The sequence below is a fragment of the Callospermophilus lateralis genome, chromosome 19, assembly GCF_048772815.1.
Source record: "Callospermophilus lateralis isolate mCalLat2 chromosome 19, mCalLat2.hap1, whole genome shotgun sequence".
NCBI lineage: Eukaryota > Metazoa > Chordata > Mammalia > Rodentia > Sciuridae > Callospermophilus > Callospermophilus lateralis.
Genome location: NC_135323.1, coordinates 37,611,862 through 37,635,522, shown reverse-complemented (window position 1 = coordinate 37,635,522; position 23,661 = coordinate 37,611,862).

The following is a 23,661-nucleotide window of genomic DNA, read 5'->3' as shown; positions in this document are numbered from 1 at the left end:
CACGGACACTCCCCAGTGCACCCCTCTCCTGACACACACACCCCTGGAGCCGGGGGTGCTTCCTGCCCCCAACCCTGTTCCCATCCTGCCACTGTCTCGCTCATCGTTTTATCCAGTGCCAGTGAGCGTCCAAGAGAGTGGATGAGATTGATGGAGGTCGAACGTGGGGTTGGACCCAAATCCAGAGCATTGTACCCTCTGCTTAGTGAACAAATGCTAAAAGCCACAAATGCCCCATTTGAGGACCTTCAGGGAGGTAACAAGCTCTCACATTGTCAGTGGTGCCGGAAGCCAGGCCAGCCCTTCCAGAAAGTGATTTGGCAGCGTGCACGGAGCACCATGGCAATGCTCAGTGCCTTTGACCCAGTAATGCCACCTCTGGGATGCTCTTGTGAAGAAATCATCCAAAATATGGGGAGAAGTTTAGGCCCAAGGACATTCATTGCAACATTATTTTTAATGGCCAAAAAAATTGGATGCAGCTGAAATGTCCAAAGAGTAGGGAGTCATTTAGTAAATTATAATACATGCACTCCGTGGAATACTAGACAGTCATTAAAAGTGATAATTGCAGAGACAGGGTGGTAATATGCAAACCCATCTACAGTGTAATGTGGAGGGAAAGCAGCGTATAGAATTATATGTACATTAAGGGTGTAATGATGGCAAAAACATATGCAGCAGGAAAAAGAGGATTGCACAACACACAGAGTGTTGAGGCAGTGAGATGGAGACAGAAGGTTTTTCTGTTTCCTGACTTTTCTGGAAACCATTGTATCTCTTTGGTGATTTTAATTTCTTAACAGAGTATATTCTGGGTGGTGGTGCGATGATGAATGAGTTTTTTTTTTTTCTTTCGTGTCTCTCTAGATTTCTAAATGTTCTCCTCTGATGAGGGTTGCCCTGGACCTGTGGTCCAGGGAGGAGGCAGGGTAGGGCAGAGGATTAGGAGGGCCGCTGCAGGAGGCCGCCTCTCTTGGGAGTGTTTCCACTCTAGGAAGGACTGTCCAGGTGGAGGAGCAGATGCACTTAGGTGGCTGTGGGTGGAGCTGACCCTTTGGTACCTTGGGAAGGAGGGACTCCTTGTCCCTGGATGGGCTCTTGGACTGTCACAGAGAGGTTCCTTCCAAATGATCAGAGGGCTGTCAGGCATACATTTAGGTGATGATGGTGACGGTGACAGTGAGGATAGTAGTGGTGGCAGTGATAGTGATGGTGATGGTGATGGTGATGGTGGTGATGGTGATGGTGATGGTGATGGTGATGGTGGTGATGGTGATAGTGATGGTGATGATGATGGTAATGGTGATGGTGATGATGATGGTGTGGTGGTGATGGTGATGGTGGTGATGGTGATGCTGGTGGTGATGATGATGGTGTTATTGATGATGGTGATGGTGATAGTGATGGTGAAAATGGCAATGGTGGTAATGATGGTGGTGATAGAGATGGAGATGATGATAATAGTAGTAGTGATTGGTATGGTGATGATGGTGATGGTGATGGTGATGATAGTGGCGATGGTAATGGTAGTCATGATGATGATGCTGGTGGTGGTGGTGGTGGTGATGGAGATGGAGATGGAGATGGTGATGATGGTAGTAGTGATTGGCGCTGGTGATGATGATGGTGATGGTGATGATGACTGTGATGGTGATGATGGTGATGATGGCGATGGTGATGGTGATGGTGGTGATGGTGATGGTGATGGTGATGGTGGTGATGGTGATGGTGGTGATGGTGATGGTGATGGTGATGGTGATTGTGATGGTGGTGATGGTGATGGTGGTGATGGTGATGGTGGTGATGGTGATGGTGATGGTGGTGGTGATGGTGATGGTGTTAGTGATGATGGTGATGGAGATGGTGATGGTGATAGTGATGGTGAAAATGGCAATGGTGGTGATGATGGTGGTGATGGAGATGGAGATGGTGATAATAGTAGTAGTGATTGGTATGGTGATGATGGTGGTGATGTTAATGGTGGCCGTGATGATGGTGCTGGTGGTAGTGGTGGTGGTGGTGATGAAGATGGAGAAGGAGATGGTGATGATGGTAGTAGTGATTGGTGCTGGTGATGATGATGGTGATGGTGATGATGACTGTGATGGTGATGATGGTGATGGTGATGGTGGTGATGGAGATGGAGATGGTGATGATGGTAGTAGTGATTGGTGCTGGTGATGATAATGGTGATGGTGATGGTAATAGTGATGGTGATAATGGCAATGGTGGTGATGATGGTGGTGATGGAGATGGAGATGGTGATACTAGTAGTAGTGATTGGTGCTAGTGATGATGATTATGATGGTGATGGTGGTGGTGATGGTGATGGTGGTGGTGATGGTGATGGTGATGGTGGTGGTGGTGGTGATGGTGATGGTGGTGGTGATGGTGGTGGTGATGGTGATGGTGATGGTGATGGTGGTGGTGATGGTGATGGTGATGGTGGTGGTGATAATGATGGTGGTGGTGATGGTGGTGGTGATGGTGATGGTGGTGGTGATGGTGATGGTGGTGGTGATGGTGATGGTGATGGTGATGGTGGTGGTGGTGGTGATGGTGATGGTGATGGTGACGGTGATGGTGTTGGTGATGATGGAATGATGAGGTGGTGATAAGGATAGTGGTAGTGATAATCATGGTGGCAATAACTAAAATTTATTCAATGTGCTCTGTGCACCAGGTGCTGAGATATCTTTTTGATAAACGACTTGGGTAACGGTGCTATTGACTTGCCCGATCTTATCCAGCCATTGGTAAGTAACGGCTGACATTTTATCCCACGTCCATGAGGTTCAGAACCAGGGCTGGACCACGGGACTGGGCATCTGTGCAGTTGGACCTCATTTGCCTGCTGGTGGAGGCAGAGGAAGTATACCGGGTACAGCACTGGTCCACACCGGTGACTTCCTGGCTGTGACCAGCGGCAGGAAGTGAGGCCAAGCCAGCCCACAGGGGACCATCAGAGTTGGGGCAGAGTTGTGCCTTTTGTGGTCTGTATTTTAGGAAGTGCTGGCATCTTTGAGGTCTCGTGACTTCCTCCCAGGGAATCACTTCTGATGGCTCCCAGGGTCCACCCGTGGGAGACTTTGGGACTACCTCTCCCAAGCTCACCCATTCCTAAGGACAGCAAATGCTCCCTTGGGGGTTTGCCTGTCACACGAAACCCACCAAGCCCAAGCCATGTCTCTGACACTTCCTTTAAAGGTTGTCACAATCCCAGGTCAAAATTTTTCCCCATCTAAATCACCCAGGGCCAGGGACCAGACAGCTGGGGATACCTCGATGGCCTGAGCCTACTGACATTCAAACCCGTCTGTCCTTGGCCTGCTCAGCCGGGAGCCCGCTTGGCTTCTTTGCCCACCACAAAGACCTGGGCCATGCTCGCCCCCTCCCTCTGCTTCCTGCCCAACCCAGGGTACCCAGTGGCCCTGGGTGGAGTGGTGGGGTCTCCTCTGGGGACATGTGAGTACCAAGCTCTCCGGGCAAGGCGGTTGACTCTGCTATCAAACCCAACTCAAAAAATCCTGGACCCAAATTTCAAGATGGCGGGAACAGCACAGGCCATGCCTTGGGGCAGGTCTGGGCCCAGACAGCTCTGGGCAAGCTTGAGGCAGGTTGAACAGGAGCAGGGGTCAAGAGAAGGGCCTTCCGGGGTCCTGGGGGCAGATAAGCCACTGTGGGAGGACACGTGGGCTCCCTTTGTCCCTATTCAGATCTGAGTTCTGCTGCTGTCCTGCCTGCTGGGACCTGGGTGGCTTCTGCTGGTCTCTGGCCAGCTGAGCCCCTTCTGAGGCTGGGGAGCGGATTATGGTCTGACCTGGGTTTGGACACTGGGGGCCAGTAGGGCTAGCCCGGGCTCCTGGGATCCAGGGCCAGCTTGGGCCTGGGCTCCTACCACACTCTCCCCTTCCTAGTGGCGTCATCTAGGAAATATGGAGCCTTAGGGGTGTGGCCACAGGGAGTAGCCAGAGCTGGTTTGTACAGAAGCAGGACCCTCTGCCAGGCTGGCAGGGCGCCTGGCCACGGCTGCGCATCCCTGTGCCTGCTGGCGCGGCACCTGGCGCTGGCCCAGCACCCCCTTCATCTGGACTCGGCTCTCTCTGTCCACTGGGCCATCCTCCTGGCGGTGCTGGCCCCTGAGCGTGTGGCCACAGCCAGCCCGGCCCGCACGACATTGAAGCCTCTCTCCCGTAATTGGCAATTTTGTCATATTTATTCACAACAGATCGGATTGTCAGGAGCTCGCTGGGGCTCTCCGGAGGCCCGCCGTGAAATCGGTTTGAAATGGCGTGTCAGGTTGCTCTCCCTGCTGAAGCGACCATCTGGCTGATAGACCAGGGGCTGGACTTAGACGCTGACCCAGGGAATCACAGCTGAGCGGCTCCGGGGGGTCCACACGCAGCTCTGCAGCCCCTTGTGCCCTTCCCGGCCTCTCTGGTGGGCTCTGAGAGCCAGGCTGCAGGAGAGCCCTGGGCAGGCAGGGAGGGGGGCAGGCACAAGCGCCCCCGGCCTGAGCTGCCCGAAGCTTCACCAGGGCCGGGCCTTCCAATCAACCTGGGCCCACCAGGGAGACGGGGAAGGGCCAGGGCTGTTCCTCCCAGCAGGTCCTTGGCCTGGGCACCACTTTCTCAAGGAGCTGGGCTCCCATGTGCTTGGGCATGTATGATCCTGGGCCATGTTCACGTGTGTGTACACACACACACACATACACACACACGCCGCATGACCCGGAGCCACTGTGCCCCAACATGAGCAGCTACAATGAGCATCCCCAGATCTCCATGGCTGAGCAGAGTCAAAGTCTAACTTCTTGGTCACCTTGTAGTTTTCCCAGGGGGGCTCTACTCTACTCAGTCATTCAGGCTTCAAAGGGTGGCCTGGACACTCTAGCTGGGTGGCCTGGTCACCTGAGAATGTGGTGCGACTCAGCAAGGAGTGGCGTGGAGAAGGAGGAGGGACCAGCCTGCAGGAAGGCCGGGCCCACTCACTGACCGCCTGCTTGCTTTCTGTTAACTAGACCTGGGCGTGTGAGGGCTGGGGGTGCATTTGGCCCGGCCGGGAGCCCCCTAAGCACCAGGCATGTGCAGTGACATCAACAGCAGGGCACCAGAGGCATTCTGGGAGGTAGTGGGGAGGCTGCTCTGAGGCTGGACATGGCGGGCCAGGACTTGAGGCTACCACAGGCCAGGGGAGAGGAAGCCGGCTGATGACGCTGGGTCGTTTTTAACCCTGACAGCCACATTGGGAAGGGCTGCTAGGCCGAGGCTGTGAGAAATCAATTGGTTTTGGAGCAAAGACCAAAAGCCAGAGCACAGGAAGGTTGTGGGAACCACTGGGGGATGGTTTGGTTTGTAGCCAGCTCCCAGGAGCCTGCTGGTTGGGCCCCCGAGGGAGCTAGAGGTCAAGGGAGGGTCCAGGTGGCTCTATCCTCCACCAAACTCTCCTGCTTGATCTTCAGGGGGAATGGTGGGTGCCCAGGGGCCTGCCTGTGTCTCTGTTTGGGACCCCCCTGAGGGCTTTAACTGGGCTGCGGCCAGGTGAGCCACCTGAAGGGTCACTACCCTCACCTGCCCACCCCTCTTCACTGCCCTTTGAGACTGAGATATTGCTGTCCACACCTGGCTTCTAATCTCAGTGTCTCTGCTCCTGACCCAGGTGACCCCTGGCAGGTAAGGGCCCGTGATGTTTTCCTCTGAATAAAGGGAAGAGAGCGGGGGTGGGGGGCAGGAAGCCTGGGGTGGAGAGGGCCTCTCTTCCTCCACCCCTTCCGGAGCAAGCTGGCCATCTGCTCTGAAGCCCCAGAGTGGGCGGGGAGCCCCAGGCCCGGGGTACTGCCTGGGTGGGGACATCCTGCGGGATCCTGCTGGCCTCTGCCTGCAGTCTGGCTGGCTCATCTGCCTTGTGCCTGCCCTGGCTGCTGGGCACACTGTGGGTAAGACCCCAGCTAAGTTCCGGGGGCCCAGGCTGAGCCCCGGCCCCCGCCCATGGTGAGGGACGGGGAGGGCTGTCTCCCAACTCACCCTGCTAAGTGGGGTTTGAGTATGTGAGACTCTGAGCTGGGTTTGCTATTTTCCTAAGGATTAAAAGCGGCCATAGCTCTTTACCCAACGCTGCCCCCAGCTGGGACGCGGCCTTCTCACTGAGCACCCACCACACAGGCCCGAAGGCGGGGGCAGGCCGGGCAGGTGGGGGCAGAGGCCCAGCCCCAGGGCCTGATCAGAGGGGCTGGCTGTGGGTGGAGCTGGTGGCAGAGGGAAAGGGCCACCCTGGACCTGCAGTGTCCTGGGGTGGGTCTCAGGCTGGTGGCCTCTATGGGCGCTGAGGTTTCCGGGTGCCTGATGCCGGTCCTGGCTGAGCCATGGGCCTCTCTGCTCTCAGCCTCAATTTGTTCATCTCCAAAGTAGGGCGTCAGTCACGGGGAGTCATGCAGGGTTGCTGACACCCTGGTATGCGATGCGGCTGCCCGTTCCCTGCTTTGTCCTTGGGACCTTGATCACCTCCACGCACCCGTACTGCCCCAGAGCAGAGCTTCGTCCAGCCCTGAGCCACACACCTAAGTGGGACTGTGCTGTCCATGTAAAGTAGCATGAGAGACACACAGAACTATGGTCCATGCAAAAGAATGCCAATTATGTCAGCACCAGTTTTGTTTATGCTTTCTTATATGATATGTCAAAATGATCCTGTGTCGGACAATTGAGACTAAATAAAATATATTATTAAAATTAGTTTCATCTGTTTCTTTTGACCGTTTTAAATATGGCCCATAAAATTTGAAATTGTACAGCGTGGCCAGGATGGCTATAGATGATGTCTCTGTGTCCCCTTTCTATCCCTCGGGTTTTTTGTTTGTTTGTTTGTTTGTTTAGCATTACAGGGCTAATGAAGTTACAGGCAGATGAAGCTAGGACCCTCTGGCTCCTCCCCTGAATCTGCTTGACCAATAGAAGTGGCAGAGCTGCTGTTCTAGGACTTCCTATGTTAGGTCATAAAAAAGCTTCTCCTTCTTCCTTTGGGATCTTCTTGCTGGGATACTGAAGCTGCTATGGGAGAAATCTGATTATAGGGACAGCCATGCTTAAAAGGCCACTGCTGGGCACCCAGTCAGGCTTCATCTGTCCCCACCAGGGCAGCCCCAAACCCATCCTGGGTAGTTTGGAACTACCGAGTGACCTCAGTGGACACCTCATAGAACAGAGGGGTCACTTGCTGAGCCTCCCTGGATTCCTGACCCAGGACTAGGGAGACATCACGAAATGGCTGGGTTTAAGCCACTGAGTTTGCCGGCAGCTTGTCAGGCTGTGGCAAGTGACTGGAACACGTGGTCACTCCTCCCATGGACTCCCACCAGTCCAGCAGTGTCCTGCACAGTGGAAAGTGCAGCTCAGACTTCACACGGGACACAGTACAAGTGCATTGCACCTCAGGTCTCTGAACTTGATGCCCTTGAATCCAACAGGCTGATGATGGAAGGCCCTTGTCCTCACCTTGTCTGCAGCTTCTTCTAGAATAGCACAGAAATGTAAGAAGGAACCTGGAGTAAGCCCCACCCTCCCCAGCCATGTGCTGGAGCTCAGAACCTGTCACAGGCAGGACACGGGCCACGCTCCATGATGGCTCTGGGTCGTCAAAGCCCTGCCTGGCCAAGCTCGGCCCCCAGGGATGTCAGATATAGGGCAAAAGGAAGGTGAGAGTCCCCACTGCCCACCCGGTCGGGCCCAGAGGGGTGACAGAGGTGCACAGCTAGAAAGATCTCTGAGTAGATCAGAGACCCCCCAACTCCTGTCCCCAGGGTCCTCCCAAGCCAGAAGCCCAGGCTTCTGCCCTGACCTCACCAAGGCCCCAGTGGCCACCAGGGACCAATCCGAAGCTTTTCTGAATGCAGTCCAATCTGCAGTCTCGGGGGCTCCAGGGCTGGCTTGGGAATTTCCAAGGGTGGGACCAGCCTGGGGCGCCGGGAAGCTGCTTCCTGCTCCTAAGAGTCCCGCTGGGCCCAGCCACAGGGCGCCTCTCTTTGCTCCTCAGAGCCTGGGATGAGGGGACCATTGATCCTCAAGGCAGGGGGCCGTCCACCCCAGGAGAGCCACATCCCTATCGACCACACGGTCTGCGCTTGCTCGTCCCCGCTCTGCTAACGAGCCTAATGGGCAGGGCGGCACGTGTATGTCTGGGAGCCCAGGCCTCAGTGCCCACCCATCCAGGCCTGCAGTGGGGGACCGTTTGGGGATCCAGGGTGGGGCATGGGTGTCCTGTCCTCCAGGCTGCCTGTTGAGGACTCCCGGTTTCTGAAAGAAACACCCAGCAGGGTTGTGGGGTAATAATGGCACCCGAGAGACGGGAGAGGGGCCGGCCTTATTCCCAGCCAAGAAGGCGGAGGGAGCACGCCCACGGGTGATGGAGATAAGGGGCCGGGGGACTGGGCAGGAGGGCTAGGCTGGCAGGAGGTTTCTCCCAGAGTCCAGGAGGCCACTCCTGACCTTGGGTACCGCTGCCTGGGGGTGCCGATGGGAGCAGGTCTGGGAGGTCTGTTGTAACCACGGGGATCCAGGGAACAGGGACCCTGGCCCAGGAGGCAAAGGACATAGGACTTCTGAGCAGGAGGGGGGGATGTGGGGCTTCCCAAGGCAGTGGTCACTTCCCTGTGGGGACGAGGCAGCCCTGCCTGTGGGCTGGGATGCAGCCTGAGTTTGGGCAAGTGAGAAGGGGAGGACCAGAGGGGGCTGGGACGCAGCCAGTGGCCTGTCCTGGGGCGGGGAGGGAGGGCCCTGGAGGCTCCCTGCTCTGCACATGGCAGAGTGCTGCTGGAGTGGACCATATGGGCTCAGGAATATCCTTTAGGAACCCTTTCGTTGAGGAGGGCTTCGAAGTCACCAGAGACTGTCCCAAAGGGGCAGACACAGCTGTGAGTCAGGGAAGCCAGCTGGGCTCCCCACTCTGCAATACTCGGCAACACCTGCCTGGGCTGGGCCTCCTCATCCCGGCCCCCCAGAACCCAGCTGCCCCCCAAGAGGACAGTCACCCCTCAGAGCCAGCCTCCAGCTACAAACGACATCCAAACCTGCTCCCGTCAGCACCCTGAGGCAACAGCGCCCAAGGCCCAGGGGTGGCCACCTGGCTCCGGGAGGCACTGCCTGCCACCCCAGCCGTCCCTGCCCAGCTCCCCAGGCTCCTACCCCCCACGCTCCCTGGCACTCCCTCAGGGCCCTCATCTCCCATGCACCGGGCCTCAGAGCCTCCATTCTCTTGGCCTCTGCTACGCTTCCTTCCGAGTGAGCCAGGACTCCCCAGAAGGAGAGGCCCCACCTGGACGCTGGACCTACAGGGCAGAGGTGTGCCGGAGCTGGCTCCCACTGGCTTAGAGAGTCACAGGAGCTGTCTGTCCCAGCTCTGCTCAGTGACAGCAGCTTGAGACAGGTCCTGGAGAAAGCATTCATCCTCTGCACGCTGGGACTCTTCTGAGAGCCAGTCCATGGGGCCATCTTTCTTCTTCTTCCAGGTCTAACAAACCTGCCAGCAGCTCCTCTGCTCTGGATGAGGAAACCGAGGAACACAGGGGAACAGGAGTCCCTTGGAAACCCCAGTCTGGCCATGGTGGACCCAGAGGGTTGACCCAAAGCGTTGGCTGCCTGCACCAGGTCACCAGGGCCATCTCGGGGTTCCTCGATGCTCCTCCCAGCCTAGGGCTGGTCACGCACACCCTGCTGGCCTACCAGGCCAGACAGGTGTGTGGCTGCCCTGCCCACTCGAGGCCCGTGGGCCCCACCGGCCCATAAATCAGCGCGCTAATCTTTCACCATCCGCTGGCCTCTTGCGGGGCGTGATGGATGGGCTCCCGGCCTGGCCGACTGCTGCGAAATCACTCAGCAAGCAGACAAGCCCCTAAATCTGACGCACAGAGTGTTGAAAGGAGAGATGTCTGTTTTCATAACCTACCTCAGTTACAATAAATATTTAAAATGCGCATTAACATCCTCTCTCTGCACAATCGGCCTCTGTGGCCTCGGCCTGCGCAGATTTAATTAGCTCCCTGCTTCCCCCGCCGGCCGCGCTCGCCCGTGGACGGAAGGCCCCTGTTTTCTTAAACTCCCGGCCTGCCATAAATACTGGCCTCGTGCAGCTGGGCTCGAACAGAAGCTTTTTGTCTGGCTCGGCTGTCCCTCCACTGGGCCTCTCGGCAGGGCCTGGCCCGGGCAGCCCCAGCGCAAGGGTAGGGGTGAGCAAGGGCCTGGCGGGGTCTCTGGGCCCCTTGGGTGCACTCAACAGAGGTGAACCCCAGGGTGTCCTGACCCTGACCAGGTGCCCCCAACAATCCCAGTCTCTGAGGGGCTGGGAAGATCCTGGAAATACAATTCCCCCAGGATCCCCCTTTCCAGCCCTGCAAGCGACAGACCCAATAATAGACCTTGGTTCTGGGTGGCCGGTGGCCTCAACCTTCCACATGTGGGACCGTGGAAAGTTCAGGCCGCCCACAAGCCCAGGTGCCAGGTACAGAGCTAGGCACCTTCTCACTCACTCACTCAAAAAAAAAAAAAAAATCCCTTGAGATAGGGATGGTGTTGCCCATTTTAGAGATGAGGAGACAGAGGCTTGGAGGGGTGACTTGGCTTACCTGAGTCATGTGGATGGTGACTGTCAGAGCCTGGGTTTGTCTGGACCCCCTAGCTCTTAGAACATGATTCACCCCTCAGTCTCCCTCCCTGATGTACACCAGGCATGGCTACCCGGGGCGGGGGACTCTCTGACCAGCTGCAGAGCCTGGTGGTCAGTCACCCAGCCGATCCACGCTTAGAGGTGGGAAAGCTTCCGATGGGCCTGCACCAGGGGGCATCTGTCTTTTTTTGTGGGGGGTACTGAGGATTGAACCCAGGGTGCTTAACCCCTGAGCCCCATCCCCAGCCCTCTTACATATATATTTTATTTAGAGACAGGGTCTCACTGAGGTGCTAATGCCTCACTTTGGCTGAGGCTGGCTTTGAACTCGCGATTATCCGCAGCCTCCCGAGCCGCTGGGATCACAGGTGAGCGCCACTGCACTCGGCAGGCACCCAGCTTCCTGTGGTTGTGGAAGACCTGACTCCCAGGAAGAGACGCCCTGAACTGCTGCCTTACACGGTGGGGAAACTGAGGCTTGGCCAGAGGGAGCCCAGCCCAGGGCTGCCCAGTGTGCTGGTGGCTGTTGTGTGTTGGATCATGTCTCCCATGCCACCCCTGCCCCCTGTGGAGGTGACCTTATTTGGAAATCAGATCTTGCCCATCATCAAGTTAATATTGGTCATGAGGGTGGGTCCTGGTCCTATTTGGTGGGTGTCCTTAGCAGATGAGGGACAATCTGGGTGCGGACACAGGAAGAATGGTGTATAAGGTAAGGGCCCAGGTGGGGTGACGTGTGCACAAGGCAAGGTCCGCACACCCGAAAGCAGCTAGGACAGGACCATCCTCGGGACCTCCTGCACCTCACCTTGGACTTCTGGCCTCTGGATGGTGACGCAGCAAATTTCCCGTCACTTGAGGATCCCCAGTTTGTGGTCCTTTGTCCCACAAGGTGTGGACCCCCAGCCCTGCCCCTCCTCATCCCTTTCTGTCCATCCTGTGACATCCTGGGCTCCGGGGTTGACAGGAGGGCCTGATGCTCTCCAGCAAGGGGGAGGCACCTCTGTCCAGAGGGACTTTGGGTCTCTTTGGGCTGTAGGGCAGACTGAGGAGGCTGGGGGTGCGGCCCCCAGAGGGAAGACCTGCCCCCAGGCCCCGAATCTCCAGATGGCAGAGGAACCCAGGGAGGCCCAGCATCCCCTGTCCTTTCTCAGGGAAGTAGGGTCCAGGCCATGTCCCCAGAGAGGGTCTGGCCCCTGGGGGTCACAGGGCAAGTGCATTGTGAGGTCCTGCTAGGATGAAGGATGACCAGACTTAAGGGCTGTCCCCTCCCTGGGCAGGAAGCCCCTGCTGAAATGTCCCCTCTGACTGTCCCGGGCTGACCTTGTCTTCTCCTCCTTTGACACCCCCTCGGTGCTGGCCAGTGCTTTCCTGGGCTGAAGTTCGGGTGGCCCTTGCTGACCACATATTTGGGAGTGTCCTCAACTTTCTCTCACCTCTAGGTCCCTCCTCTTTGCATGGGGCTTCTGAGGAGGGGCGTGAGGGGTCAACCCTCTGCACCAAAGGCCCCAAATCCGCCCACAACTGCATAACAAGCCGCTTCAAACACACCTATTTCGCTCACAGTCGGAACGTGGCAGGTTCAGGGTCTTGGCTGTCCTGGGTGTGGGCCACAGTCGGGGGGCTGGGGCCTTAGGAAGGCTGTGCTTCCGCTGCCAGGGACCTGCCCAGATGGGCCAGGTCACCTTCTTGAGTTAAAGTTGCCTGGGTGCAGGTGTCCAGCCCCGAAGAGCACCCCCCAGCCACTCCTGGACCCGTGTCTGGGGAGTCGCTGGCTCCACAGCCTGCCCAGGTGACAGCAGCGTCCCATCTCTAAGGTGTTCCACTCTATTCCTCAGACACTGGTGAGGGGTGTCCTGCTGCTGGTCTCCTGGGCAGGCCTTCTGAGCACCCAGGAGCCCTCTCATGGGGATGTGAGGTGGAACTTGTCCTCGGAGGGTCCGGGGGTCCAGTTAAGAAGCATTAAAAAATCCGGGTACAGGGGTGGCACATGCCTGTAACCCCAGCAGCTTGGGAGGCTGAGGCAGGAGGATCGCGAGTTCAAGGCCAGCCTCAGCAATGGTGAGGCACTAAACAACTCAGTGAGACCCTGTCTCTAAATAAAATTCAAAATAGGGCTGGGGAGGTGGCTCAGTGGCTGAGTGCCCCTGAGTTCAATCCCTGGTAAACCCCCCCAAAAAAAAAGAAGCATTAAAGAGGTACCTGCTGTTTGCCAGGCTCCACTAGGTCTTGGGAGAGGATGGACAGGGGGTGTGGAGGCCTAGCAGGGAATCAGACAGAGCAGGCCACTGTGGGAATCTTGGTGGACAAGGAGCCCAGGGAAACCACAGGAGAAGCGGTGAGCCGCAGCGTGGGGGACGGAGCATGCGCCCTTTCCCCTTCCCCTCCCCGCAGGGCTGGAAGTCCCCAAGCCCTGCACCCAGGGTGGACAAAGAGCCTGAGAGCTCTGCCTGTTGCTCTGCCCTGCTCCCTGCCCGCTGGCCTTCTGCCTTGGTACCCAGGAAGGGGCATACGGGAGTGTCTGTGTGCGTGTGCAAGTGTGCACACACTGTGCGTGTGACTGAGTCCTTGGCCCCACCCTCAGGGCAGCCCACTTGTGCCAGGTATCCTGGGGAGCAAGGAACCCCTTAAGCCCTCTGTGAATTGCACCCTGGGCCAGAGGCTCTGCAGGTTCTCCAGGAGAGAGATTCCAAATGGCCAAGGGCTGGCCCCTGGGTGGGCCCATCGGCTCAGTCTGTGACTTCATTTTTCTTTTTTGATGCCAGGGATTGAACCCTGGGCACTTAACCACTAAGCCACATCCTCAGTCCTTTTTAGTTTTTATTTAAAGACAGGGTTTCACTAAGTCCCTGAGGCTGGCTTTGAAATTTCGATCCTCCTGCCTCAGCCTCCCAGGTTGCTGGGATTACAGGCATGTACCACCATACTCAGCCTCTATATTTCTTTCTTTTCTTTTTTTTTTTTTTTTTTTTTTGTGTGTGTGTGTGTATACCAAAAATTGAACTCAGGGGCACTCAGCCACTGAGCCCCATCCCCAGCCCTATTTTGTATTTTATTTAGAGACAGGGCCTCACTGAGTTGCTTAGGGCCTCACCATTTTTGAGGCTGGCTTTGAACTCATAATCCTCCTGCCTCAGCCTCCTGAGCCACTGGGACTACAGGCGTGCGCTACGGTGCCCAGCTTAGCCTCTGCATTTCTTGATGGGCCTGAGGTAGGACCCCTGATCTCTGGGATGAGACTCATGCAACCATTGATTACATCTTCCAGCACATGCCAGATGCCCCCTGAGTGCCTCCTGGGGTCCGGCCAGGGCTGAATGGGGCTGTTCTGGAAGTGGGCAGGTGGGTCTCGAGCAGATGAATGTGATGCCCAACAAGGCTTCCACAGAGTATGGACACACCTGGGCACCATGCTGAGCTCTGGGCTTGGAGCAGCAGCACACGGTAGCAAACAGAGAGGCCCCTGGCCCAGCCCTGACACAGGGCATCGCCTGGGCAGCCTGCACTGCTTGTGGCTGTCACTGCGGGCCCAGTCTCAAGGGGGAGTGCGGAGCCCCATCCCAGGGAGGAGTATCACTGGGGCCAGGTCTCAGTTATTAGCCCTGTTTTAGAATGATCACGGTGACGCCATCAGACAGCTCTCCCCAAGCCACTTTGGCTGGGAGTGGGAAGAGGAGGCCCAGAGCTTGTTGAGTGCTCATGGTGACCAAAGCTTGCACCCCAGAGAGAGAGAGAGTGACCAAAGGCAGAGGGCAGGCTCAGGACCAGGGGCTGTGTCTAGGATGCCATGTTCAGCAGGCCGGGCTCCTTGGGCCTGGGGAAAGCCAGGAGGGCTTCCTGGAGTAGGGGCTGAGAAGACTGGACTCTGACCCAAGACCTGGACAGAGCCTTTGGCCCTTCTGGACATCAGTCCCCCTGCTCACCTGGCCACTGGCCTCCCTGCCCACAGGGCAGCCGGGATCCTGGCGTGGGTCTGTGCTTGCGTGGGACTCCCTGACAGCCGATATTTCACAGCGCCCGAGCCAGCTCCCGCTCCCACCCGCTCGCTCCTGTTTATGAAGCGAAGGGTAAGTGTTTAATTAGTCGCCTAATTGCCTGGGTAATTGGGAGGCGTACTCAGCTCTCCAAGTAATCAGTCGGAACAGGCCTCGGAAATATCCGGCCCAATATTCATTAGTGTGGTTCAGTCGTCACACAGTCACCGTCTTCGGTTCACGGCAAGGCCCGGCAATCAGCCCCGCGCCCCCCACTGCCCGCCAGCCTGGGCTGGGCAGGCCACCCCGGGCAGACCCCCAGATAGATGGCCACTGGGCACGGAGGCAGGGCAGGCGGGTCTGTGCCTCCCGCCTCCCAGGGCTGCTTCTCCCTGGAGCCACAGGGGGCGCCCCATGGGCTCTGTGCGCAGCGCTGGGGGACGGAGAAGGAGGTCCCCCTGCAGGGGACAGCCCGTCGCCATGCATCCCACTCACCGCCCCTTGAGGCTGACAGAGCAGGTGCCTCTGCCGTGTCTTACTCACTGCACCTAAGAGAGGTCCGTAAATGCGCCCATTTCACAGATAGGAACCGAGGCCAGAGGGGCCAGGCGGCCTGGGCAGAGCCAGATTTCCCCTTAACCAGCAGCCCCAGGGGCCTTCTGGAAATGCCACTGGCCCCTCTCTCCTCTGCCCAGAGCCCACCTCCCTGTGAGGAGACTGGCCCTTATTGGGGGATGCAGCTGTTATTCAGGGTGATGTCAGCTGGGCCCTGGGCATCCCTCAGCCAGACAGCCCAGACACCGTCCCCCATCTCAACACGATCTGCTGCTGGCACCCAGAGTCTGCTCATCCCTCCATCCCTCCAACCCTCCATCCCCATCCCCCATCTCCCATCCCTCCATCCCCATCCCCCATCCCTCCATCCCCATCCCCATCCCCCATCCCCATCCCCCATCCCCATCCCCCATCCCTCCATCCCTCCATCCCCATCCCCCATCCCTCCATCCCTCCAACCCTCCATCCCCATCCCCCATCTCCCATCCCTCCATCCCCATCCCCCATCCCTCCATTCACATCCCCATCCCCCATCCCCATCCCCCATCCCCATCCCCCATCCCTCCATCCCCATCCCCCATCCCTCCATCCCCATCCCCCATCCCTCCATCCCTCCATCCCCATCCCCCATCCCCCATCTCCCATCCCTCCATCCCCATCCCCCATCCCTCCATCCCTCCAACCCTCCATCCCCATCCCCCATCTCCCATCCCTCCATCCCCATCCCCCATCCCTCCATCCACATCCCCCATCCCTCCATCCCCATCCCTCCATCCCCATCCCCCATCCCTCCATCCCCATCCCCCATCCCTCCATCCCCATCCCTCCATCCCTCCATCCCTCCATCCCCATCCCCCATCCCTCCATCCCCATCCCCCATCCCTCCATCCCTCCATCCCCATCCCCCATCCCTCCATCCCCATCCCCCATCCCTCCATTCCCATCCCCCATCCCTCCATCCCCATCCCCCATCCCTCTATGCCAATCCCTCCTGCCTCCTGTTCTCACTGCTCCTGGGCCAGCACCGTCTGAGGCTGGCACAATTCTGAACAAGCCAGATCTAGCTCCTGCCCAGTGATGTCCCCGGGACACTCTGGGGAGAGGACTGTGCAGTGAGGGTTTAGGAGGAAGCAGGCCTCAGGGAGGGTCTTCCAGGAAGTGACCTTGAGTCAGGCCTGAGGAAATGCCAGTCACCCCAGGGGGAGGGGAGGGAGAGGGGAGGGAGCATCCTGTGCCAATGCCCCGGGCAGGAGAGGAGCGGGGGTTGGCAGCTGGTGGGTGGGGTGGGGATCGTGGGGGGTGCGGATCTTAGCAGGTGCAGCTGTGGACACCCTGCTAAGAGTGGTGGGTGACTTCAGGGGTCTCCAGGAGGGGGACAGTGCAGCCCAGCTGACCTTTTTTAAAGACTGTCCACTAGGGGGATGGGGCCCAGGGCAAGTCGGGAGGCCTGTGCAGATATCCAGCAGAGGGGACGCTGGAGACCAGGGAGGGCCACTTGCCCAGTCCCTCTGCCTGGGACCTAGCAGGGAGCTGGCCCCCTCCCCTGGGCATTGGGGTGGGAGGCGGAGGTGAAGATGTGTTTCCCAACTTCCTCTCTGCCGCACCCTCCCACAGACCCTGGCTCCCCGCTGCCTGCACGCAGCCCAGGGTGTTCACCCAAGGGCTCTGCTGCCCTCAGTTCTGTCCACGCAGTGAACAGAACCCCTATTAAATCTCCTTCTCCATGGCTGAGGGACCCAGCCCTGTGGAGTCTGAGCCTCATCCCACCAGAACCAGGACTGGCCTTTGAGTGTCACACACTAAGTGCCTCCACCCTCAGGTGCAGACGGGTGTCTCTGTGGTGGTGCACAGAAGGAGCTGTACCTAGAATCAGGAATCTGGATTGGAGTCCTACCCACTGCTGTGTGACTTCAGGCAAGATACTTGCCCTCTCTGAGCCTAGTCTGCTCATCTGTAGAATGGAGGTAAAAATAACACCATTGGTGTGATTATATGGGGAAATGCACTGAGGTCCTAAATAACTGGGGTCCAGGGATGAGCTGTGCTGACAGTGCTCCCAGCTGATCGGGCTCTTCCCAATGTCACCACGTGTAATCTAACTCTCTCAGGTATTCTTTTCCAATGGAGAGAAACTGCATAAATTTAGTCACTGGTCATTTTAGTCACATGCCAGGATGGAAGACTTGAAGAGATGTGGTCAGCAGAGGGGAGGGCCTGGATTCTCTCTCTCTGTCTCTCTCTCCCCCCTCCTCTTTACCTCCTTCTTTAAAACTTAGATATTTTGTACACCATGGAATTTTTTTCCTTTAGTTCATATTGAATTTTTAATTAAAACACTGTAATTGAAACTTTTTTGATGCAATTATAGATTCACATGTAGGCGTGAGAAATAATGTGTGTACCCTTTGAACAATTTTCCCCACTAGTGACATCCTGCAAAACTATCACAAAATCATCACAACCAGGATGTTGACTCTGATACCATGTCTGGGACTGTCCGATGACTGTCCACTTGCTCCCATTTCCTCCAACGTGGGGCTTACATTTTTATTGTCATGTGTTTGACATTTACCTGGGTGGTACCGCCCACAGTAGATTACGTTGTTTCAAAAGTTGATTGACATTTAAAGAGATTTTTAAAAAATGAAATATGATCTATTTATTTCTCCAAGAAGTTACCATTTGAACTTTAGCATTTGTTGTGCTCTTCATTCCTGTGGAAATTCACATCCTGTTGCTATTTTGTTCTGCTTGAAGGACACCTCGTAATAGGTGTGTGTGTGTGTGTGGTGTTGGGGACAGAACCCGGGCTACCCACATGCTAGGTAAAACTCCACTGCTGAGCTCTCCCCCGGTCCCTCTGGACCTTGTAGCCCAGGCCCAAGGGCGAACTCAGCCATTTCTTGTCTGAGTTTCCATTTCCTCTTCAGCCTGGAGAGATAGTTTTGCTGGGTATAGAATCCGGGGCTGGCGGGGCCTTTTCTGTATTTCCTCACTGTCTTCTTGCTCCATCGTTTCCACTGAACAGTCTGCTGTCGATCTTATCCCTTCAGCCTTCTGTGAATGCATTTCTCTCCGCCTTTCAGATTTGTCTTTCCACAGGTCTTGAGTGACTTGCTTATGATATGCCTCCTTAGACCTTTCTTTGTGTTTCTTAAACTTGGGGTGCATAGAGCTTTTGTTTGAGAGTTGATCGTTTTCATCAAATTTTGTAAAATTGCAGCCACTAATTCATCAAAGTCTTCCTCTCTCATCTGTGTGTTAGGCTGCTGGAAGCTGCCTCAGGGCCCACAGTTACTTTTTTCATTTTTAGAAAAATTATGGTTCTAGCCAGGCGCATGCCTGTAATCCCAGGGTCTCTGGAGGCTGAGGCAGGAGGATCACAAGTTCAAAGCCAGCCTCAGCCAAAGCGAGGCTCTAAGCAACTCAGGGAGACCCTGTCTCTAAATAAAACACAAAATAGGGTTTAGGGATGTGGCTCAGTGGTCAAGTGTCCCCGAGTTCAATCCCTGGTACCAATATATATATATATTATTCTGTTTTCTGTTCTGCTTCTTTTGACATAAATATTTACACATATTCTTCATCTAAGATGTTGTCATTTCCAAGCCTCAAAGTTCCATTTGTTTTTGTTTTTTTTTAATACCTTCCATGTCTCTACTTAACTCTTTGAACGTGTAGAATGCAGTTACAAGAATCCATTTAATGTCCTTGCCTGTTCCTTCTAACATCTGTGTCCATTCCGGGCCAGTTTCGACTGACAGAGTGCCCTCCTCAATGCGGGTCATGTCTTTTCTGTGTCTTTAATACCTAGCAGCCTTCGACTGGGTGTCAGACATCGTGAGCTGCACCTCATTGATTGTGGGGGATCTTTGTATCCCTGTAAGATGTGGGAGCTGTGTCCTGGGATGCAGCGGGGAGACCGTGGGACCCTTTCTAGTCTTGCTTTATTAATGGCTCCGCGTCTCTGGGGCGGGTCTCCGTCAGGGGGAGTTACTCCTCCTGCCTAAGGTCAGCCCTTGCTCAGTGCTTTTCTCCAGGACGGTCCTGGGCCTGCTGCTTGCTCAGCATAAGTCTAGCGGGGGACAGAGCCCTCTCAGTCCCATGTCAGCCCCGGAGCATTGTTCTCTCATCCTTCCGGAGGGTTCCTCTCCAGTCCTGGATAATTTCACCAAGTTCACACACTCATCAGTGCTCAGCTGAACGCTCAGCGGGCTCCTCTGCAGAACCCTGGGGTCCTCGACCTGCTCCGCTCTCCCTCTTGGGTACCCTGCCAAGAACTCAAGCCACCTTGGCCTCCTCAGAAGCTCGGGGGCTTTCTGGAAACTCTTGCAATCACAGGAGCTTTATTTCCCTCCCCATCTTAGGAATTGCTGGCCTTCACAGCTGGATGTCTGATGTCTTGGAAATCTCTTTTGTCTATTTGTTATTGTTGTTGTTTCAGATTGGAGCATAAATGTGGTCCCAGTTATTTCACCTCAGGAGGAAGTGGAAATCCTTGTGTGGCTTTGGTCCTGAAGCTGGAACCACCATCTTAGAAAAACTAGATCCCAGACATGGATCCTGTGATAACAGTTGAGGCCTGGATCAAGCCATACCTGAAGTCAGAGGCAATTCAGTTCATCTTCTATTGAAGCCAGTCAGGCTGGCCTTTCTGTCCCTTGGGGCTAGCAGCTTTCAACTGGACCATGGCTGTACTGGGCAGCTCCCTGGAGGTGAGAAATACTGTTGAGGTGAGACTGAGCTAGGCTGGGTCAGGACAGCACAGACAGGGAGAGGTTTGCCTCTCAAGAGGCCAATCTGATCAGGTGATGAGAGTGGACAGGTCATCTGTTTCCTGCTTCAAACACTCCAAGATTTTTCAACAAGCTAAAATAAAGCCCTTAAGCACAGCTTGCCAGGGCCACACCCTATCAGGGCCACACCCTATCCGGGTCACCCTCTCCATCCCCCTTTTGACCCATGCTGCCTGTTCTGCCCAAGTCCTGCAGGCTTCTGGCCCAATCCTACCCCAGGGCCTTTGCACCTGCTCGCCAGCCTCCTGGTTGCTCCTTCCTTGGGCATCTGGTGAGGCTGGTCACGCAGTGAGGTGCTGCCTTTCCCTCCTGGGGAGCCACACAAAAGGAGAGGAACAAAGAGAAGGGCAAGAAAAGAGAAAGGAGAGTGAGTTGGGCCCTTGGGTGGCTCCCGGGGACCCCGAATCTTCCCGGCACAGGCCCCACCGTGGACCCTCCTCCCCAGAGGGCTCCTAGAACTCCCACCAGCTCCCCCTGCAAAATATTCCCTTTAAACCGAGAGGATGGGGGGGGGGCAGAGAGGAAGGGAAAATAATTACTTCTCAGCCTCTAACCTTTCCGGCAAGTGACTCGGTAATAAATAATCCCCGCGTCCCTCCAGTGCGATCCATCAGCAGGAACTCCTAATTACTTCAGACTCACTTGAAGCCCTTTCCAGTCCCACTTTCAGATAAATAAGAAATTAACACGGACCTCGAGCGGAGACCCGGATGCGAGTCTCCCACCCATGTCCCACGAGGTTTGCCTGAGACGGGTCGGGACAGAGCCCCTGGGGGAGTCGCAGGCCCCAAAGTCAGACTAGAGAGACAGTCGGGGGAGATGGCTTCCCCATCACCGTCCCCCAGCCCAGGGCACATCTCGTCTCAGGCTCAGGACCCCAGGCCAGGCCCCAGGCAGATGTGCTGGTGGCAGCTGGCTGGACGCTCCTCAGTGAGCCCAGGGTCTGGGGGACATGAGGGGCACTAAGCCCCGCCCCCGATGGTGGCCTAGGTCTGCACCCTGAGCGCCCAGCTGGCCTGGGAGGTCCCTGGGGGGTCGCTCCTGAGCATCCCCAATGTCCGCAGCCCCAGTGTCCACAGCCCCAGGCCAGCCCAGAGCTGTGGCGGCAGGCGGGGCCTTCCCTGTAGCTAGAAGGTAGACGGAGGGGGACGCCAGACACTGTCACCCTCTGACCTCATCTGGCTCTGCCCAGGGCACATCACCAGCAGCTGCTGAGACCTCTGTGAGGCCCACAGTCTAGCATCCCTCCGCTCGGGCCACCATCTGTCCTCTCTGGACCTGATGCACCGCCCAGACTGCTGGACGTGAGAGATCCCACGGCAGGGACTGATGGGGCCCAGGAAGGGTCCTGGGGACCCAAGATGGAGGGTGCCGGTCAGGGCGGGCGAGGGCTCTCGGGGGGAGCAGGCTAGACGGCGACCCATGGCTCAGCCCCTGTGAGTCGTGGGGCTGGGGACATAGAGCCCTGCTTGGTAAGGAGGGCAGCTGGGGCCGGGGGCAGCGGTGGCCGGGTGGGGACCCTCAGCCAGACCCTCCACAGGAGAATCAATCAATGGCACTCACCCCGCCACCACCGGGCGGTTTCTGCTGACCTCACCAGGCTGATTAATATTTCATCCGCCTCGAGTTGGGAGGCGCGCACTTATTAACCTGCTGTGTCAATCCGTCAGCGCAGGGGCTCCCGCAGCGTCCAGGGAGGCGGCAGAGTGATGGCCGGGGTGTCCTAGCTCCCAGGGGCCCCCTGGATGGAGCAGAACCCCTTCTGCTGAGACTGGCCCTTCTCTGTCCCGAGGCCTTGGACCCCAGGGGCAGGACTGGTGTGTCCCATCCCAGGCTCCACCACGGCCTCTGAGTGAGGCTGGAGCGGCGCTGGCCCAAGGCTTTGTGATCTAAGCCAGAGTGGGCAGGGGCCCGAGGGCTGCAGGGCACCCCTCCCCGGCCTGCCAGGTCCTCTGAGCACCGTCCACGGCTGCTCCTGGCCCAGGCTCCTACTGATCTGGAGGGCTGAGGCCTAGGAATCCCTGGGAACAGGGCCAGGTGCTGCTGGAGGAGAGAGCCAAGTGTGCGACCTGGCCCACCGCCCCGGGCGGCCCTGCCTGCACGGTCCAGGCCCCCAACACGGGGCGCCCTCGCAGCACCAGCTCAACGTTGCCCTCTGGGGATCTGCCAATGTTTTACAGGAAGCCGGGAAGGCAGGTTTATGGGAACCTGCCTGCTTTTTCAATTCCATGACAAATTTTATGTTCCCACATAGCTCTTGTGCACAGCGAGCCACCGCGTCAGTACACGCATCAGGCCGGCACACAGTGGGCCTTATAAACTTTTGTGGGAAGGACACACGGGAGGATGGTGAGCTAGGGTGGGTCAGGCTCTCTGGGGGGAATCCAGCCCCGACTGCACTCTTGAGGCCCTCTGCTGCTGCCCATGGCCACGCCCCCTCACCACATGCCCAGCCTGCGGCTCCCAGAGGCCCCTGGGCCTTTGCATGTGCTGCATCTCCCTGAAAAACCACCAGATTTTCTGGGAGGCAGCTGGAGAAGGGGGTCTTGGGCCCCACTGGCTGTCTAGGGGCAGATGGTGCCTTGGTGGGCACAAGGTGGAGTGGCAACAGTCAGGCCAGCCGGGGACCTAAGTTGGGGGCTGGCAGTGCCCTTTGCTGCCAGCAGCTGCCTGACTCCTCAGGAGGCCAGAGCCAGGCACAAGGGCCAACTCGGTGAGGCCTCTCTCCCCGACACTGGCTGGCAGCAATGAAATTTTTAAATAAGTTAAAAAAAATGAAAGCTCCCCCGAGTTTTATTAAGCAGGGATGCTGTTAGGTAATTACCAACTGGCTTAATTAAAAGTCACCCTCTTTAGGTGGCACTGGGCGGGTGGCCTGGCAGGGCAGGGAAGGAGGGGAAGGGGCTTGTCTTCCCCAGCTGTAGGGCCTGGGGGGTCCTGGGGGCAGAGTCCCCGGGTCGGGGGAGGCTGTGGGCCCCGGAGCCACAGCAGGACTTAGCAGGGCCAGAGGGGCCAGGGCCTGGGGTCAGAGCCACGACCTGGGGAGGCTGAGCCTGTGGAGGGACCGGAGGAGCGGGGGCCCAGGGACTCTCCCCTCTGGGGACGGTGACCGTGTGGTGGGAACCGTCACCTGGGTGGGGCCCGCTGGCTGAGGGGGAGCAGCTCTGGAGAGCCCCCATGGAGGACCAGGGCTGGGAGGCGGGCGGCCGCTCTAGGTGCCAGGCTTGGGGTTGACCCCAGTGAGGTCACCAGTGAGGGACGGGGCTCCTTGGGGATCTGCTCTGGTCGGAGGAGCAGTTTGCTGAGGTCCCTGCTGGGGACTGTGGGTCTGTGTCCGTCACCTCGCTCTTTGACTCCGGCAGCCTCGAGCGGTCCCTGGGGAAGGGCCGGGGGCCAGGGACCTGGACGGCCCAGGGAGCGGGTGCAGGAGCTCATGGCCCGGGGGTCTCTGTGGACCGTGTCCTTCGGCGGGGGCCGTGGTGCGAACTGGAGGGTCCCTCTACCTGGGAGAGTTGGGGTTCAGGACCCCAGACGGACCCAAAGCCCGGGAAGGGGATGCTGAGTGGAGAAGGTGGTGCTTGGGCTGAATGGGACAGAGTCAGGGTGACAGGGACAGAGACAATGTCAAAGACAGAGACACCAGGACGGGGGCATCATGAGCCATCGTAGAGACTCCCCAG